The sequence below is a fragment of the Capricornis sumatraensis genome, chromosome 1 (assembly GCF_032405125.1).
Source record: "Capricornis sumatraensis isolate serow.1 chromosome 1, serow.2, whole genome shotgun sequence".
NCBI lineage: Eukaryota > Metazoa > Chordata > Mammalia > Artiodactyla > Bovidae > Capricornis > Capricornis sumatraensis.
The window spans coordinates 249,924,652-249,944,437 of NC_091069.1; the positions used below are offsets into that span (position 1 = coordinate 249,924,652).

The following is a 19,786-nucleotide window of genomic DNA, read 5'->3' on the forward strand; positions in this document are numbered from 1 at the left end:
CTGGCGAGGCTGTACGGCCAGTACCTGAGTGCCCGTGATACTCTCGAGCAGGGACAGTGAGTGGGGAGGTCCTGCCACCTGCCGCCGGCTCTGACCGCACCCTCCTGCCTGTGCTGTCGCCCACCTGGACCACCCCTCCATCTGCCTGCATGCAGGAGAATCACCCGTCATCTCTCCAGATGTCATGAGCGTCACCATTCTGTACAGCCGCAGCCTCTGCCTCGTATATGGTCAGCGCCTCTCAGCTAAGTGCAGTGGTGCCCACTTAGATGAGTGAGAAATGGAATGCAAACGCGGGATCCCAACATCCACTTCTAGCCGTGACGGGGTGACCCGGACCAGATCTCACATCCCGCGTTGAACAGCAGGAAAAACCAAACAGAAGCATATGAGGTTGCAACGTTAAACACCGCACGGCAGGAGCGCTGGACAGTGACCCCACAGGAGGGGTGCCCCCTTCAGCTCATCCCCTGCACCTGCCAGCTGAGCACAGGGAGGGTGGTGGAGGTGTAGCCCGGCGACCAGGGCTCCAGGGAGGCTGGAATCTGTGAGGGAAATGCTGGAGAGGCTAGGAGTGCATGAATCAGGAGCTCTAGGGCGCTGAGCACAGAACCCCCGCCCCGCGCTGAGACGCTGTTGACCATCGCAGGTGTGGGGGATGCCCCCAAGGTCAGGGGACCTGGAAGAGCGTGGGTATCATTATTTCCTCAGTTCACATGGGCTGTGAGTGAAGTTGCATACTCAGCAGCCAGGTGAAAAGACCTCACAGTTCAGAGGGCATTGAGGAGGGTCCTCAAAGGCGGTAGTCTCCTCCCCAGACGTGAGCCTGCTCAAGACCCATAGACACAAAGCTTGAAGGAAGCCTGGAGAGAGTTGAACAACTCTTGAGTAAGTTAATAACATCCACTAATGAGGCCTGACAATATTTGAGGGATGACAACAAACTCACCCCCCAACACGCCACGTTCACAGTGTCCAGGAACCAGGCAGAAATTATTTGTCGCGCAAACAGGTGGGAAAATGTAACCCAGAAGTTGAGAAAAATCAATTAGAAACAGATCCAGGTGGATCCACGCTATCCAGATGATAGAATCAGGATAGAAGGATGTTAAAAATGTCTGTTATAAATATGGCCCATGTGTTCAGTGACACAGAGAAGCTATGCACAAGGTGAGGAGAAAATGAATGGTGTAAAAAAAAGACCCAAGTCTTCTAGAGAGGAAAGCCCTGCACTGGATGGGTTCATAGTGGGTCAGACGCTGCAGACACGAGATCAGTATTATTGAAGATATAGCACCAGAAACTTTCTAAAAATGAAACACAGGAAAGAGGCAGGAAAAAAAAAACAACATCATCAGTGTAACCATGAAGAGGGATAATAAATAGGAAATTGAAAAGGATGTGTGATGGAAAATATTTGAAAAAAAATGGCTAAAATTTTGCAAATTTGATGAAAACTGATTTTCAAGGAGATCCACAAATCCCAAGCAGAAGAAAACTATGCCACTGCAGTATTCTTGCCTGGAGAATCCGATGGACAGAGGAGCCTGGCGGGCTACTGTCCTTGGGGCTGCCAAAGAGTCGGACAAATGACTGAAGCAACTCAGCATAAAACAAAATTCTGACACATGCTATGGCATGAATGAACCTTGAGGACAGGCTGCTCCATGACGTGAGTCAGACACAAAAGGACAAACGCTGGAGTGACCCACTTATGTGAGACCCCTGGAGGAGTCAAGTCCCAGGGACAGAAGGCAGGATGGCGGGGCCAGAGGCTGGGGAGGGGGAGGGGAGTGAGTGAGTGATGGGGCCGAGGGTCAGCGTGGGAAGATGGACAAGGTCTGTGATTGGATGGTGCTGACAACAGCTCAGCGGTGTGAATGCTCTTAAGGCCACCGAGCTGGACACAGCACAATGATTTAAATGGTGACTCGTACCTGAGGTTTAAAACAAACACACAAAAACAAGGACTAAACTTAGCCAGTAGGCCTGGTTTTGGCTTCTGATCACAAGCTAAGCTGTAGTGGAGGAGGGCTGGGCTGACCTGGAGACGAGCCTGTCTGCAGGGTTAGTGGGTCTGGAGGAAGGTGAGAGCTGCTGAGGTCAGCACGGTCATTGTCCTGGGAGCTGGAGCCTCGTCACCCAGAGGCCAGAGACCTGAAGGCTGTTCTGCTCCTCTTCCGAGGCAGGAGGCAGCCCACCTTCAGCTGCTCCTGCCAGCCCCCCACAGAGGTTGAAATTGCTTTGCAGCCCTTCCTGGGGTGTGCCCTCTGCCTCTCTCTGGGTATGTTCATTTATGGGCCATCTGTCAGGCCTCCTTAGAAGGCGGAGGACAGTAGCAGCTCTCGGAAAGGCCCCGCGAGGCTGTGTCCTTGGTGTTTGCCTCAGCTAGCGGACTGTTCAGTTCATCAGGAAATCAGGTTCACTCATAACCGTCCGCCTCCCTGATGTGCAGACTCTTTTGATTTCAGGGTAACAGCATGTAGTTCGTTTGCTGGTATTTTTCTAGTCCTGCCTAACTACACTGTGTTGTGTCTTTCACTTTCAGGCCTTGAAGTTAGAAACCTCCAAGGACGATTCTCCTGCTCCCTGCTGACCCTGGGCCTCGGTGAGTCCAGAGAGGGAGGTGCCTGATGCTTTAGCCGCGTGTGCGTGCGCATGTGCGGTTGTGTGTGTGCGTGTGTTTATTACTGTCACCTGGAGCAGTCCCAGCCAGACAGGGTCCCACCCCAGTCCTCTGAACCTGGCTCCGTTGGGAGACACGGAAGTTCCTCGCTTGGAGAGCCAGGCTCGCTGGCCCAGCCTCAGTGACACTGAAGGGACGGATGGAGTGGGCACAGTTGGGCCTTAACGCATTGCTGGTTGATTTTCCTAAAGGAGTCCAGCAGGGCTCTGGGGGGCACCAAGAGCCTTCTGATCAGCGAAGCACATTGCTCTGTGCACGGCAGCTGTGTGTTATCAGCACTGCTTTGTTTCTGGAGGAGAGTGGCCAATGGCACTGGTCATCAGCCAGGCCTTTCCCGGAAGCACAGAACTGGGGAGGTCAGAGGTGGAAGTCAGTTTGGTCTCCCTCTTTCAGGGTACGGGGCCTCAAGTTCTGTAGCCCTTGGGGGCTGAGAACAGGAGCGGAAAGAGAGCAGCGAGTCAGAGGCTCTTCAGCTACTGGACAATCCCCAGATCAGACTGATGACCAAGCACCCAACAAGATTAACTCAACGTTTACGAGAAGAAACGGCGTTCAGTTACCTGTATACAACTGAACAGTTTTTAGAGACAGGAAAGATAGAGCAACCTGCCCCCACCCTACCACCACCACAATAAGCTAGTAGTCATCAGTACTGAAAGTTAAAGCAAATCGTTTGCTTATGACTTGAACTGGTACCTCTCAAAAGATACCCAAGTGTCTAATAACAATAAACATCTGAAAAGATGTGTGACATAGTCATCAGAGAAATGGAAGTTACAGACCACGGTGTGCTGGTGTGATGAGTGGAGATGAGGCTGGTGGACAAGGGTGGCAGCAGGGGGCTCATCAGGCACGCTTACCTCTGATTTTCTGCAAGTCGGCTCCTAGCTGAGCACTGATAAAACCCCTCATCATTCAATTCTCTTCCCATCTGTGAACAGTGAGTCCTACCTGTGTTTTTCTGAGGAGGACACAGGCTCACGATGCTCCCTTTGTCCTGAGGGCAGGGGTATGTGGTCCTGTCCCTGCCGCTCCGGCTCCCAAGCCCTGGTGGACTCTGGTGCTGGTCATGGCGTCCTGCCCCAGCTCTGCGGGAAGCTGGGAACACGCTCAGACCTTGGCTGCGTGGATTCTCGGGCCCTGGGGCCTGAGTGCTCATGAGAAGCACCCCACCTGCCACACGGCCCCAGGCACAATGATGGTCACTGGCTCTGCACCACCAGCCCCCCACCCCCCGCCACTGATGAATGGTAAAACAAACTAAACATCTCTCCTACATAGCTTACTGCAATTTGAGCTCACACGAGTTTTCCATTAGCTTTTCTTACAAGTTTTAAGGTGATTAGAAGGTTTTCCGTAGTCTTTCTTAGGTACTGATGCTGAAACAGTGCTGTTCCCTGCCTGCCCCCGTGGCCCACGTGGATCTCAGAGCTCAGTCCGAGGTGGGGGTGGGGGGTTGGGGGTGCAGAAGGAGAGGCTGCGAGGGCAGATAAGGTGGGAGGCCCCCCCACTCGGCCATGTTTGGGGACAGGTCCTCTTTGTTCTAAATGAGACACGAGGGGACTCACAAAGGGCTCAGACTTTGACCAGCCAAGTTGTGTTTGGAGGAAGCTGGTGTCCTGCAGGGCAAGCTTTTTCGCTTAAACACTATCTTATACGGGTTCAGCCTAATTGATTAGGCCTTGTAATGGTTGCAAAGACAGAAGATTGGAGCTCTATAAGCCAGCAGGTAACTTTTTGTTAATATTTACATTTTAATTAAAGAAGTGATGTATGCTTGTAAAAATTAAACACAAAACCAAACCTAATAAGTCATCAAAATTTCATTCTTTCCTCCATCCCAAATCCCACCTTTTTTTTTTTCTGGAGGGAACTGCCTCTGTAAATGGTTTGTGGTTTATCCTTCCAGAACTTGTCAACATACACATGAGAACATTTATGCAGTTTCTGAAAATGTTTATGTGTCATGACGTCTGTCTGTAGGACTTGATTTTAACCTGTTTGGGGTCTTTTAACATACACAAACCTACCTTGTTTAAAAAGACGTAGCTTCCTCTTTTATGTATGTTCTAAAGAGCATGATTGGACATACGTATACAAACAAACACGTACACACATGCACACACGTACACACAAACTTTGTAAGAAGTCTGGCTGATAATTCCAGAGCACAATACCTGGTTCTGGTTTTCAGTTTCCTAGACCCAGAGTGTGCTTTCATGACTTGAGATATGTGTGTCTTCTCAGAAAGTGTAACTGGCACGCTCATCCTCCTGTTCAGGGGCTGTGTGGAGGGGGTTGGGTGAGCGCAGTGGGGACAATTGGCAGAGAGCAAGGCTCACCCTCTCGGACACTGAGGCAGTGTGAGCGGCCCTGCCCGGCCCCAGGTCCCCCCCTGCTGGAAGGTAGACTTTGCCCCCTGCCCGTGTAGAGCCCCTGGCTGGTGCTGTTTGTAGGTTGGGGGTGGGGTAGGGTGGGTTAGGCTCTACAAGAACAGTGGCCTGGGCCGGATTCCCTTGCCACCCAGGAGCGTCTGTTTTCTGGAACATTCCACACTGTGTTCCTCTCGTTGGGACCCATGTAAGGGTATGTGCACACGTGGTTACGTTCAGCTGGTCATCAGTCCAGTAACAGAGCCATGTCCCTCAAGCACGTAAAGAGCAAGCACGCCAGAAGCACAAGCAGGCGGGGGCCTTGGTCTGACTCTGCTCCACCACGAGGCCCCGTGTCCCCGACACACCATCTGCCTGACGGCCCCTTGTCTCCTGGTGAACAGAGCTGAGGCTAGAGAGTCCTCTGGAGCCCTTGCAGAGCCTGAGCACCCACACGGCTCACTCTGCTCCAAGGGGTCTGGCTGCCCCAGGGATGGGCATCCGGTCTGGAGCCGCCTTCCCACGCTCGGTTCCGGCCTGCCTGAAGTGGCCTCCTGCTGGCTTGTGTGTTAATTTACATTCAGAAGCATGTCCGTGGAAGCACAGGGACCCCAGGGCTGAGGCGGGTGGGTGCTAGAAAGAGGCCGCCCTGTGAGTGCCCGTCCCATCGTCCACGTGTGGCCCCTTCTCAGCTTCAGCGCCGCTTTGCTGTCCTCCTGGTCCCCCAGCAAAGTGAGCTTCTCTCAAGGGAACCACTGGCTTGTGAGGGGACCCGAGGAACGGAGGCCCTGCCCAGCTGCCCACCTATCCCTTGCTATCACCGATAACTTGCCTTAAGAGCTTCTTGGATTTTATAGACAATCATTTCACCTACGGGTTCTGATTGTCTAAAAAGAAGGAAAGCTGGTTTCCTTCTTTTTCACCCTGATTTCTGTTAGTTATTTCCTTGTCTCATCACAGAGGCTGCAGTGAGCTCTCTGAGGATTAGGGGTCTCAAGGGTGGACGTCCCTGAACAGTCATGGATGGCACTTGTCATCAGCTGCTTTTCCTGAATCTCATGACATAATCATATTTTTTCTTTTTTAGTCTCTATTGACAATTATTAGATCAATTGAGTTTCTGTGGTAGATCGTTCCTGTGTCCTGCCATAAACCAAACTTGGTCATGATGTTTTGTTTTCGTTAACTATGTGATGAAATCAGTTTGCTAAGATATACGTATTGCATATGTCTGTGTTCACACATCTGATTGACCTTTTAAGTAACGGGTCACGGACAGAGGAGCCTGGTAGCCTACAGTCCATGGGGTTGCAAAGAATCGGACACAACTTAGCAGCAGAATAACAACAGCAAACCATCACACCATCCTTGCATTCATGGAGGAGACCCCACTTGGTCCTGCCGTATTGTCTTTTTAATGTGCTGTTGGATTCTGTTTGCTAATTTTTAAAGGAAGTTTTGTATTTATTTTCATAAGTAAAGAGCAATGGTTCTCAAAGTTTTGGTCTCTTTACACTCTTAAAAAATCATTGGGGACTGTATAAAGCTTTTGCTTTTGTGAGGTATGACTTCCATTGTTCTCAGCTGAGGGTGATCCTTCTTCTACACAGGGGTACGTTTGGTGATGTGAGGAGAGGTTTTTGGTTGACACAGCTGGTGTGTGGGATGTTTCTACGGGTGTCTAGTGGGTAGAAGACAGATGTCCTGTGATGCACAGAACAGCCCCACAGCAGCCCTACGACAGAGGTCCCAAATGTCAGCAGTGCCACAGTAACACAGAACATTAAAAAATTTTATTTAATGATTCACTCAAAAGAGCAGCAATAAACCCATTGCGTGTTAACATAAAGAATATTTTTTAGTAAAAAACTATATTTGAGCAAACTCCAGGAGATCAGTTCAGTTTAGTTGCTCAGTCGTGTCCGACTCTTTGCGACCCCATGAATTGTAGCACGCCAGGCCTCCCTGTCCATCACCAACTCCCGGAGTTCACTCAGACTCACATCTATCGAGTCCATGATGCCATCCAGCCATCTCATCCTCTGTCGTCCCCTTCTCCTCCTGCCCCCAATCCCTCCCAGCATCAGAGTCTTTTCCAATGAGTCAACTCTTCGCATGAGGTGGCCAAAGTACTGGAGTTTCAGCTTTTGCATCATTCCTTCCAAAGAAATCCCAGGGTTGATCTCCTTTAGAATGGACTGGTTGGATCTCCTTGCAGTCCAAGGGACTCTCAGGAGTCTCCTCCAACACCACAGTTCAAAAGCATCAATCCTTCAGCGCTCAGCTTTCTTCACAGTCCAACTCTCACATCCATACATGAGCACTGGAAAAACCATGGCCTTGACTAGACAGACCTTTGTTGGCAGTGTAATGTCTCTGCTTTTGAATATGCTGTCTAGGTTGCTCATAACTTTTCTTCCAAGGGGTAAGTGTCTTTTAATTTCATGGCTGCAATCACCATCTCCAGTGATTTTGGAGCCCCCCAAAATAAAGTCTGACACTGTTTCCACTGTTTCCCCATCTATTTCCCAGGAAGTGATGGGTCCAGATGCCATGATCTTCGCTTTCTGAATGTTGAGCTTTAAGCTGATTTTTTCACTTTCCACTTTCACTTTCACCAAGAGGCGTTTTAGTTCCTCTTCACTTTCTGCCATAAGGGTGGTGTCATCTGCATATCTGAGGTTATTGATATTTCTCCTGGCAATCTTGATTCCAGCTTGTGCTTCTTCCAGTCCAACATTTCTCATGATGTACTCTTCATATAAGTTAAATAAGCAGGGTGACAATATACAGCCTTGACATACTCCTTTTCCTATTTGAAACCAGTCTGTTGTTCCATGTCTAGTTCTAACTGTTGCTTCCTGACCTGCATACAGATTTCTCAAGAAGCAGGTCAGGTGGTCTGGTATTCCCATCTCTTGAGGAATTTTCCACAGTTTATTGTGATTCACACAATCAAAGGCTTTGGCATAGTCAATAAAGCAGAAATAGATGTTTTTCTGGAACTCTCTTGCTTTTTTGATGATCTAGCGGATGTTGGCAATTTGATCTCTGGTTCCTCTGTCTTTTCTAAAACCAGCTTGAACATCAGGAAGTTCACGGTTCACGTATTGCTGAAGCCTGGCTTGGAAACTTTTGAGCATTACTTTACTAGCATGTGAGATGAGTGCAATTGTGCAGTAGTTTGAGCATTCTTTGCATTGCCTTTCTTTGGGATTGGAATGAAAACTTCACTTTTCCAGTCCTGTGGCCACTGCTGAGTTTTCCAAACTTGCTGGCATATTGAGTGCAGCACTTTCACAGCATCATCTTCCAGGATTTTAAATAGCTCAATAGGAATTCCATCACCTCCACTAGCTTTGTTTGTAGTGATTCTTTCTAAGGCCCACTTGACTTCACATTCCAGGATGTCTGGCTCTAGATGAGTAATCACACCATCGTGATTATCTGGGTCGTGAAGATCTTTTTTGTACAGTTCTTCTGTGTATTCTTGCCACCTCTTCTTAATATCTTCTGCTTCTGTTAGGTCCATACCATTTCTGTCCTTTATCGAGCCCATCTTTGCATGAAATGTTCCCTTGGTACCTCTCATATTCTTGAAGAGATCTCTAGTCTTTCCCATTCTGTTGTTTTTCTCTATTTCTTTACATTGATCGCTGAGGAAGGCTTTCTTATCTCTTCTTGCTATTCTTTGGAACTCTGCATTCAGATGTTTATATCTTTCCTTTTCTGCTTTGCTTTTCACCTCTCTTCTTTTCACAGCTATTTGTAAGGCCTCCCCAGACAGCCATTTTGCTTTTTTGCATTTCTTTTCCATGGGGATGGTCTTGATCCCTGTCTCCTATACAATGTCATGAACTTCATTCCATAGTTCATCAGGCACTCTATCTATCAGATCTAGGCCCTTAAATCTATTTCTTACTTCCACTATATAATCATAAAGGATTTGATTTAGATCATACCTGAATGGTGTAGTGGTTTTCCCTACTTTCTTTAATTTGAGTCTGAATTTGGTAATAAGGAGTTCATGATCTAAGCCACAGTCAGCTCCTGGTCTTGTTTTTGTTGACTGTATAGAGCTTCTCCATCTTTGGCTGCAAAGAATATAATCAATCTGATTTCAGTGTTGATCATCTGGTGATGTCCATGTGTAGAGTCTTTTGTGTTGTTGGAAGAGGGTGTTTGCTATGACCACTGCATTTTCTTGGCAAAACTCTATTAGTCTTTGCCCTGCTTCATTCCGCATTCCAAGGCCAAATTTGCCTGTTACTCCAGGTGTTTCTTGACTTCCCACACCCAGGAGATAGTGAAGGACAAAGAAACCTGGTATGCCACAGTCTATGGGGTCGCAAAGAGCTGGGCACTGAAAAACAACAACAACATTTTCCAAAGCTGAAAAGAAATATAATGAGGAGAGAGAGATCATTTTATATATTCCTTGTTGTTGGTGTTGTTCAGTCACTAAGTTGTGTCTGACTCTTTGTGACCCCGTGGACTGCAGCACCCCAGCCTCCTGTGTCCTCTACTATCTCCTGGAGTTTGCTCAAACCCATGTCCATCGAGTCAGTGATGCAATCCAGCCATTTCATCTTCTGTTGGCCTTTTCTCCTCCTGCCCTCAATCTTTCCCAGCATCAGGGTCTTTTCCAGTGAGTCAACTCTGCATCAGGTGGCCAAAGTATTGGAGCTTCCACATCAATCCTTCTACTGAATATTCAGGGTTGATTTCCTTTAGGATTGACTGGTTTGATTTCCTTGCAGTACAGGGAACTGTCAAGAGTTTTCTCCAGCACCACAATTTGAATGTATCAATTCTTTAGTACTCAGCCTTCCTTATGATCCAACTCTCACATCCATACATGACTACTGGAAAACCATAACTTTGACTATATGGACTTTTGTTGGCAAAGCAATGTCTCTGCTTTCTAATATGCTGTCTAGGTTTGTCATAGCTTTCCTTCCAAGGAGCAAGGGTCTTCTAATTTCATGGCTGCAGTGACTGTTCACAGAGATTTTGGAGCCCAAGAAAATAAAATCTTGTCACTGCTTCCACTTTTTCCCCTTCTCTTTGCCATGAAGTGATGGGACTGGATGCCATGATCTCTGTTTTTTGAATGTTAGATTTTAAGCCAGTTTTTTTTTCACTCTCCTCTTTCACTTTCATTAAAAGGCTCTTTAGTTCCTTTTCACTTTCTACACATCTAAAGTTACTGATATTTCCCCCAGCAATCTTGATTCCAGCTTGGGATTCATCCAGCGTGGCATTTCACATGATGTACTCTGCATAGAAGTTAGATAAGCAGGGTGACAACATACAGCCTTGACATACTCCTTTCCCAATTTTTCATGATGTACTCTGCATAGAAGTTAGATAAACAGGGTGACAACATACCGCCTTGATGTACTCCTTTCCCAATTTTGAATCAGTCCGTTGTAACATGTCTGGTTCTCAGTGTTGCTTCTTGGCCTGCATACAGGTTTCTCAGGAGGCAGGCAAAAGGAAGTCGCTCAGTTGCGTATGACTCTTCGTGACCCCATGGACTGTAGCCTGCCAGTCTTCTCCTGTGAAAATTTCCAGGCAAAAGTACTGGAGCAGGTTGCCATTTCCTTCTCCAGGGGCTCTTCCAGACCCAGGGATCGAACCCAAGTCGCCCGCATTGCAGGCAGACTCTTTACAGTCTGAGCCACCAGGGAAGCCCCTTTCCTTTAAAATTTTTCTACTGTTTGTTATGATCCACACAGCCAGAGGCTTTAGCACAATCAGTGAAGCAGAAGTAGATGTTTTTCTGGAATTCTCTTGCTTTTTCGATGAACCAGCAGATGTTGGCAATTTGATCTCTCGTTTCTCTGCCTTTTCTAAATCCAGCTTGAACATCTGGAAGTTCTTGTTTCTCATACTGTTGAAGCCTGGCATGGAGAATTTTGAGTATTAGTTTGCTAGCATGTGAAATGAGCACAATTGTATGGTAATTTGAACATTCTTTGGCATTGCCCTTCTTCAAGATTGGAATGAAAACTGACCTTTTCCAGTCCTGTAGCCACTGCTGAGTTTTCCAAATTTGCTGGCATATTGAGTGCAACACTTTCACAGCATCATCTTTTAGGATTTGAAATAGCTCAGCCGGAATTCCATCACCTCCACTAGCTTTGTTCGTAGTGTTGCTCCCTAAGGCCCACTTGACTTCGCACTTCAGGATGTCTGGCTCTAGGTGAATGATCACACCATCGTGGTTATTTGAGTCATTAAGACCTTTTTTGTATAGTTCCTCTGTGTATTTTTTGCCACCTCTCTTAACCGCTTCTGCTCCTATTAGGTCCTTACTGTTCCCGTCCTTTATCAGGCCCATCCTTGCATGAAATGTTCCCTTGTTGCCTCCAGTTTTCTTGAAGAGATCTCTAGTCTTTCCCATTCTATTGTTTTCTTCTTTTAGGCATTGTTCATTGAAGAAGGCCTTTTTATCTCTCCTTGCTATTCTCTGGAACTCTGCGTTCAGTTGGGTATACCTTTTTCTTTCTCCTTTGCCTTTTGCTTCTCTTCTCTCCTCAGCTATTTGTAAATTTATATTACTACAATGTAGTAAATCTCTCAAGCATATGATGCAATAGGAGACCCCTGAAGTATCTGCAGATGGTGAAGGACAGGGAGGCCTGGTGTGCTGCTCTCCATGGAGTCACAACGAGCCAGACAGGACTGAGCAACTGGACCGAACTATCTGCCTCTGCATTCAGTTGGCTTTACTGCGCAGTGTGGTGGAGCTAGTGATGAAAACTCCACTTTACCAAGAATGTGCTTGGAAAACAGATGGGTCTGATCCCACGACAGGGTCTTAGGGTCCCCTGGGCTTCCCAGATCACTCCTGAGAACCGTTGGTTTAGACAAATTCCTTTTTTCCTGTGTTCATTCTCACATAGTAAATTCAGGGTCACACTTCCTTCATAAAAAGGCACTTGGAAATTTCCTTCCTTTCTTATGTTTGGAGAAGGTTAAATTATGTTAAGACAATCTGATCTTACAGGGTTGATAGAATTCTCTTGTGAGTCATCTGGGTTTGGTATCATTCATTAATTTTTAATTCTATAAAATTAGGTCTGCTCAGACTTTCTATCTTTTCTGTGGTCACTGTTTTTATAAAAAAAATTTTTTTCTCTTAGAAAATTCTCTATTTCACCCAAGTTTTCAAGTTTATTTGCATAGAGATGTACAATTATTTCCATGATTTTTAAAACAACTTTATTTCCTTTTGACAGCTATTCTCTCATACTTTGTGTATACTTTGTGTATTCTTTGCATATTCTGCCTTTCCTTAGTTTATTTTTCTTGCTATAGGGAACTTACCTGTTTTATTGATTTTTTTTCCAAAACCAGCTTTTAAGCTTTAGTCATTAATTAGAATACTTTCTTCCTAACTCATTTTTGCTTTTACTTTTATTGATTCCTTCAGTTACTTTTAAATTTTCTTCCAACTTTCTGAATTGGAGGCCTAACTCTCTTATTTTCCTGTCCTCATTTCTAAAGATTTAAAGTATTTAGTGTGATAAATTTTCCTGTAAGCACTGGTTTCGTTTTCATTGTGTTTTCTAGGAATTTTGCAGTTTGGGTCTCTACTTTTTTTTTCCCTGGAGAGTAACTTGTCAGGGGAGACCACTGACATTTTGCGGCAAGGAAGCAGGCCTTTTCTGATTCCTGATTTTGTTACTCATTTCTAGGCAATATTGTTTGCATCTTACTTCCTGTTTCGGATTTGTTGAAAATTTCTTCATTGCTTAATTCATGGACACTGTTTGTGAACGCTTCTGTGAGCAGCTGAGAGAAAGTGCGTCCTGTCTCATCAAGCACAGGCCTGGCTGCTTGTCCTCCAGCTGCACTTCAACAGGCGGCATCATCTGAGGTCTCTCTTAGTTCTGGACCACTGTTCTTTCCTGGATTCAGAGCAAAGTACTGACATCTCCTATTACTAGGAGATGCCTTGATTTGTTTCCGTGGTATCCCCGTGATTTCTGCTTCCTGAAACGTGAAGCTGCATTGCTTGGTGTGTAGCTCTAAACTTACGTCTTCCTTGAGAATTTTAGTTTCTAGCATTATAAATAGTCCTGCTTTGTGTCATTTAACTTCACTTGCCTGACATTTTCTTCTCCAATATCAAAATGGACCCTATTTTTTGAGCATTCCTCGTGTATATTTGTTCGTTTTCAGTCTTGCTGAACTGTTTTGGTTGAGCTATTCTCTTATACCTAGCAGAGCTGAATGTTTGAAAATTTTTATTTTATTTTTAATTGGAGAATAATTTCAACATTGTGTTAGTTTCTGCCATACATCAACATGAGTCAGCCATAGGTATATGTGTGTCTCCTCCCTCTTGAGCCCCCCTCCCCATCCCACTCCTCTAAATTGTCGCAGAGCACCAGATTTGGGTTCCCTGCTTCATACAGCAAGTTCCAAATGGCAATATGTATGATTCAGTGCTCCTCACAAGCCCGTATGAAAGTGCTTCCCATTGTGTACGTGTTCTTCATCCGTTTGTACTGACCTGATCCGTGTCTTTGGATTAATGCTGTCAGTATTCTGTGTATTTGGGGGGTGAGTACGGATAGAATGGTACCCATACGCAGACACACTCCGCTGTTCTCTTTGTGGTGTCTGTTCTTGGCCTTTCTGGTATCTTGTTTTGTGTTTGGTGATGCTGACCCAACAGTCAGGAAAGTGTGCTTGGCCTTAGTGGTTACCTGGTATGAGCAGATTTACGTCAGATCCTGAGTCCCCCCCTTTCAGATAATGTCTGTTGTTTTTCTCCTAAGAGCAACAGTAAGAGGCCCTGTGGCCTCCCTCCCCGCGCCATTCCCTTCCCGGGCACCTGCTCCGGACAGCCCTGCACACCCGGGGCCCCCTCGGTGTACCTGCTGCTGCTCGTGGAGTGGAGTGATGGGGTCCCACCACGCCTCTTCCACACCCTCCCCCGCCCTGCCAGCTTGTTGAGCGCACAGCGTGTCTTGTCGGGTCAGCCTCCTGTGCTTGGACCCCTCTGTCCCCTGCAGCACATCAGAACTCCTCGCTGGGCCTTCTGGTGGCCCAGGCGTGTCCTGCAGTCCTGTCACAGGCACAGGTATGGGCACAGAGCCACTTGTCCCCACGTGCCAACCCTCTTCAGGGCTCCAGGACCTCTCGGCTCCAAGTCTGTGTCTCGATCTTAGTCTCTCAGGCCAGCGTTCTTCCCGTGGGTGTTTGTGTGTCTTTCCTTTGCCTGTAGTTTCTGTCTTTCTGTGGTACTGTGTCTTAGCTTGGCTTGTCTCCTGTGGTCTAGCATGCGACTGGACCTGTAGACTGCCGTGTATGCTTGTCGCGACCACTGACGAGCTTGGACTTCCTGCTCGTAATCATCTCGTTACCATCCTTCTCCTTTGCTTTCCCGCCTGCTCTTGAACTTAGCGTGTTGAACGTGTTCACTCACTCCTCCCTGTGGTGCCCACCCTTCTGACCCTGGGATGCCTCAGACGGAGGCAGAGTGTATTCACGCCTAAAATAATGTGAAAACCTGAGGACCAGGGTTTGGGCACACGGTGTTTTCATGCCCTGCTCTCTGGGCACGGGCAGTACCGTGCAGGTGTTTGCCCTTGTGCTCTCTCAGAGTCCCTGCTGTGACCAGACAGGCTCTGGGCACCGTCTGCAAATGAGGGACAGGGAGCCCCGAGGGTGACACTGGAGTGGGCAGCAGGGCGCATGGGCCCCAGCTGTGGCGCTCCCCACCTGCTCCTCACTCCCCGCCTCTGGCCTTCCAGGACCGTCAGCTGGCCTTTTTATCTCCTTCCTTCTCTGCCATAGATGGTGACAGTTCTTATCACAGTAGTTCTTAGCCCAGCGGGTGCTTAAGTCCATGCTGGTCACCAACCACAGCCACCACACTCCTGCCTCCCACACCCCTGAGCAAAGGGCCCTTCCTGGGGCAGCTCCTGCACTGGCTTATGTGTGTGTGTCTTCCTCTGTGAGGGAGGGGCTCAGGGATGCTGGGGACACCAGGAACTTGGCTTTATCGGGGCAGTGAAGGACCTTGCAGGAGCTCCATTATTTGGCACCTTGACAGCTTGTTTTCAGTGGTTGGTTGTGCTTCTGTTTATCAGTAATCGGCCCCAGGTGCTTGGTTCTCTGAGTGAGTCTTGCCTATCGTTTCCCGACCTCTGGAGTCTCAGGATGGGCCAGTGGGTGTCGGGGAAGGTGGGCACGTCCCACAGCCACAGTGCTGGGTGGATGTGGTGGGGAACGTCTCAGGAGCACGGGGCGGGGTGGGGGGGACATCTTGGGAGGTCAGCAGGAGGTGCAGGTGTGAGGATACCTCTGTGTGCTGATGCCACTCTCGTGAAGGTTTAACGAACACTTGGTGGGTCATTGTGAGAAAGTAGGCTTCTTTGTTTGGGGTGAAACCAGAATCCTCCCGCCAGGACCTGGGTGTGAGGAGCTGAAGCCTGAGGAAGGAGGGAGCACTGGGGGCTGGGGCCGGCGGGCTGGGGGCCAGGGAGGACCGTTTGCATGTTTTCTCTCTGCTGCAGGTACTTTGTGTCATTCGCACTGGAAAAATGCTGTAACCAGTGACACGTGTTGTCTGTCTTAGAAGTCAGGTTGCTCATAAAGAACCTACCCCTCAGTGGTTGCGGAACAGGCCCTGGTCCGGGCTCCCGTGGCTGCTGGGAGGGTCTGCTGCTCTGTGGCTATGGGCCCTCAGTGTCCACTGGGGTTTGTCGGCTTGGAGAGGACCTGGCCACCATGACCGTGGACCTGCCCAGGCCCCCTCGGACGGGCCGTCCCAGCCAGAGGTCAGGCGCCCAGTGGGGAGAGTGAAGCACTGAGCCTGGAAACAGGTTCAGCTGAGATCTTATTCAACACTCACTAACTGCAGGGAAGGGCCAGCCACGTCCCATGTGCTGCTTGGGTCAGGGGTGGGTGAGGTGCCTGCAGACCTCTGTTTGGTGAGGGCAGAGGCTCCTGGGGGCTCAGGGGCTCCTGGGCAGTCAGAGGCTCCTGGGGGAGGTGACACAGAAACATGAAACGTGCTAAAGACCCACATTGGGACCCTCTGTCCTTTGCCAGTTCCTAGGGGCCCTTCCCGGCTTCCGGGCTGCATTCCGGTGGGCAGTGGTGGGATGGAGGCTGAGGCGACAGTAATAAACAGATGAACACCAAAATGCCAGGTGACAATTGCTGACAGGAGCCTGACTGGGGGTGTGGCAGGGTGGCAGGTGGGGTGGATGATGTGGGAGAGCAGACAGCCCCTCCCAGGGGGGCAGCAGGCGTGGGCTGGAGGAGGGTCAGACAGATGGAGGGACAGCTGGGTGGACGCAGTGCAGCCAGTGGGGAGCAGGGGGGTGTGTGGACGGCAGGCCCAGCAGCCAGGGGGTGGGGGATTTGTTCTTGGTTCAGCGGGGCCCACAGCAGATGCCCAGCATGGTCACGGCCTTTGCCGGACAGGGAGGCCCCAGCCGACTCAGGCTGCCGGGGGACTCGAGTGAAGGTCGGGAGAGGGTGAGCTGGGTGGCAGCACTGGGCAGAGAGCAGCTTGGCTTGCAGGGGGGTGAGTGCATGTGTGGTGCACATGCGTGTGGCACACGTGTGTGGGGGGTGCACATGTGGGTGGGTGTGGTTCACCCACGTGCATGCGCACATGTGTGGTACACACATGTGTGGGGGGTGCATGGGGTGCACATGTGCGTGTGGGTGTGGGATGCACATGGTACAGACGTGTGGGATGTATCTGTGGGCGTGCATGTGGTGCACATGTATGTGGGGGGGAGGAGGGAGGGCGGGAGGCAGGTGTGCGGTGCGCCAGCCCCCATCCCCAGGTGCGAGCCGTGGGAGATGTGGGGAGGGCACAGTGCTGATCCTGCCTTGTGCTCCGAGCTGGAATGTGTGGGAACATGTCCGGTGCCTGGATGGTGGCCCAGGGCGGTTGTGTTTCACCAGGATTGGGTTTGGCCTGGCAGGAGCCTCTTCTCTCAACCCTGTCTTCAGATACCATCTGTGACCCTGGTAGGGGGGTCACAGGCTCTGGGGTCGGGGCCTCGGGGGCGCCGCACCAGCCATCCTCCTGCAGATGAGGAGCTGGAGGCTGAGTGTGCGTGTCTGCATGTGCACGCGTGTCTGCATGTGCACATGTGTCTGTGTATGCGGTAGCCTGTCCGAGGCTGACAGTTTGTCTCCCTGGAGCTGCCCTTTAGGATTTGGGGTCTGTCTCAGACCCCACACTGCTACCTGGCAATGTGGGTTCAAGGGTGTCTGAGACATTGTTTTCTTGCATTTGACTTTTTAGAATCAAAAATCTATGCAACTGGTAGAAGTTGTAAAGTGTTGCCCAGAGACTGTAGCTGGGGGCTCCTGTCCTTGGGAGTGGGGTTGCAGGGTGAAGGGTGGCCCTGGGGCTCCAGTGAGGGGATGCGGAGGCAGTTTCTTGGGTGACCAGCCTCCAGCTGTGGATGGATCCCAGGCCTGGTTGGCATGAGTGGGACCAGGGTGCTGTGCACCTAGCTGGGCCCTGGTGGGTGAGCTCGTCTGTTCCAACCACAAGCCTGTGCTCTCCTCCCTACACTGTGAGGGCATCAGGACCCATGATGCAACTGTCCCCAAGAGGACTGGCTGTCATTGGGCATTTATGCTGCGAAAGGACAAGTGAGGCCAAGAGAACCCGGGTGTGTGTGCTCGGAAGGGTAGGGTTGAGAACCCGGTGCATGCTGGGCACGGCCTCCACAGCTCCCTGTTCCAGTGTCGACAGGATTGCAATGGGAATGCAGAGCCGGAGCCACATTTATGAACCACTGGCGAGTCCTAAACCACTCAGGTTAATTTGTAACAGTTTCAAGATCTGCCCTTTAATCACCTTTGCCCCAGACTTCCACATCTGCTGGGAGCAGGTTAAGCCTCTGCGTAGGTGCTCTAAGAAATCAGCACAGGTCAGTGTTTCTCCTGTTAACAGTAAGACAGTCCACGGCAGGGGTGGTAGCTCCGTGGAGCCACAGGGACTCAGGACTCTGACTCCTCAGTCCACAGCTTCTGTCCTCCCAGTGGTCTCAAGAAGGCTGCTCCCCCCTTGCCATTTCATCTTCATTCCAGGTAGGAAGGAAGAGTGCATATCTGGGCCGTTTCCTTTTAAAGGGCTCTCCCCAAGTTCCCCTCAGTGGCCTCCACCTCCCTCTTCCTGGCCAGACATGGGGTTCCCACTGGTCCCCTCTCCTTCCTGGCTGGGCCTGTGCCCGTGGACAGGATGTCTGTCCAGTTGGTACAGAAGCAGCTCCTTCTGCCACTTGGCAGAGTAGTCATTTTCCAGGAACCGTGTGTGTCCTTGACCCTTGGCCTGAATTTGGACTCTTTGTCCTCCCTCCTCACTGCTCTCCACGTGGGTGGCTCTTCACCGTGGACTTGCACTTCTCCTTTCAATGTGGGGGCTGGTCAAGTCCCAGCTTCCAGTCTCTGAAAATAAGAAAAAGAAGGAGGCAGCCACAGTCTCTGGCTCCTCTCCGCACTTGGGGCCAGGCCAGCAGCCGTGGGCAGCAGCGCACTCTCCCCTGGGCCCTGTGGCAGCCGCCCCAGGCCGCTCTCCTGGCTGCTTCTGCCTTCCTGGCTCGCACAGAGTCTGAGTCATGAGTGAAAAGCCCCCATCTCTGGCCACAGGCAGGAGGCAGGATCTTTTTTCCCATCTTCCTAGAAGCTCCTTCCTCGCCAACGGGGCGGGGCTGAGGGCAGGATAAAAGCCACCTCGTGGGACTTCAGGGCCTTTGGGACTTGTCCTGCAGGCTGGCGCCCAGAGCCCAGGTAAGGGTGGCTGGGAGCTGCTCCCCACAGGGCCTCCCTCCTTCCCTCTGGAAGAGGCCCCAAGACCTCCTGGGGAGAGGGGACAGGAGGTCAGGGCCATGCTCCTCAGGACTCCAAGTGTGCACCCTCTGTGGGCTCGCCTCTCCCTGAGCTCCAGCTGCAGGAGAGGGGGCTGGGTCAGTGGTCTGTCCAGGGACCCTTCCCTGCCTCTGCTGGCCTCCACTTTTGAGAACTTGCTCCTCTTTAACGTGCCGAAGTTTTCTGTGGTTTGTCTGTCCTCACCCTGAGCTTCAAAAGACAGGCAAGGACCAGAGACCCAGAGGTCTTGTGTTCACCCATCCTGTGCCCGCCTCCAGCGCACCACACTTGACCCTGCTTCCATCAGGCTGTCACGGCTGAGTGGTTCCTGGGTCTGTAGCGTCTGCCAGTCAGAGTGATCAGAAGCTTTCATCTGCCGCGAACATTACACACGTAACCGAACAGCAGAGCTGATGGTCCAACGTGCGATGCCTCAGACCTTGAAAACTAAGTATCCCTGAGAGGTAAAAGCACACAGACTTTGCAGACTTGGATGAGGGCACAGACGTCTCATTGCTGCCTTCTTAATATGATTGCCTGTTCAAATGATGACATTCTGACTGCCCTGGGTTAAATAGAATACATCACTAAAGTGAACTTTCCCTTTCCCTTTTTAAATGCAGTTTAAGATCCCCCCAGGCTCATGGTATCACCCTGTGGCAGCCTGCTGGGGTGCCGCCTCCCCGATTTGCCTGGGACAGACTCTGAGTCTGCAGGGGAGGGCGGGGTTGGAGTTGGGGGGGCGGTGATTGGCTGTCGCTTCTGCCTTCGCTTTCTCTACAGCCATATCTTGGGGATTATGTCAGGTTAATATGCAAGGGCTGGAGGAAGGGTTCTGAAGGGTGAGGGTGTGTTCATGGCA

The 19,786-nt window shown here is 50.1% G+C and overlaps 1 protein-coding gene across 1 annotated transcript in view; it reads left to right on the top strand.

Annotated features, from left to right (window-relative positions):
* Nucleotides 1-19,786, top strand: part of AGPAT3 (1-acylglycerol-3-phosphate O-acyltransferase 3) — an 89,333-nt gene that overhangs the window by 19,700 nt on the left and 49,847 nt on the right. The window contains exon 2 of the mRNA XM_068965049.1: nt 2,549-2,608. The gene's annotated coding sequence lies outside the window, so the exon portion shown is untranslated. The remainder of the gene's footprint in view (nt 1-2,548; nt 2,609-19,786) is intronic.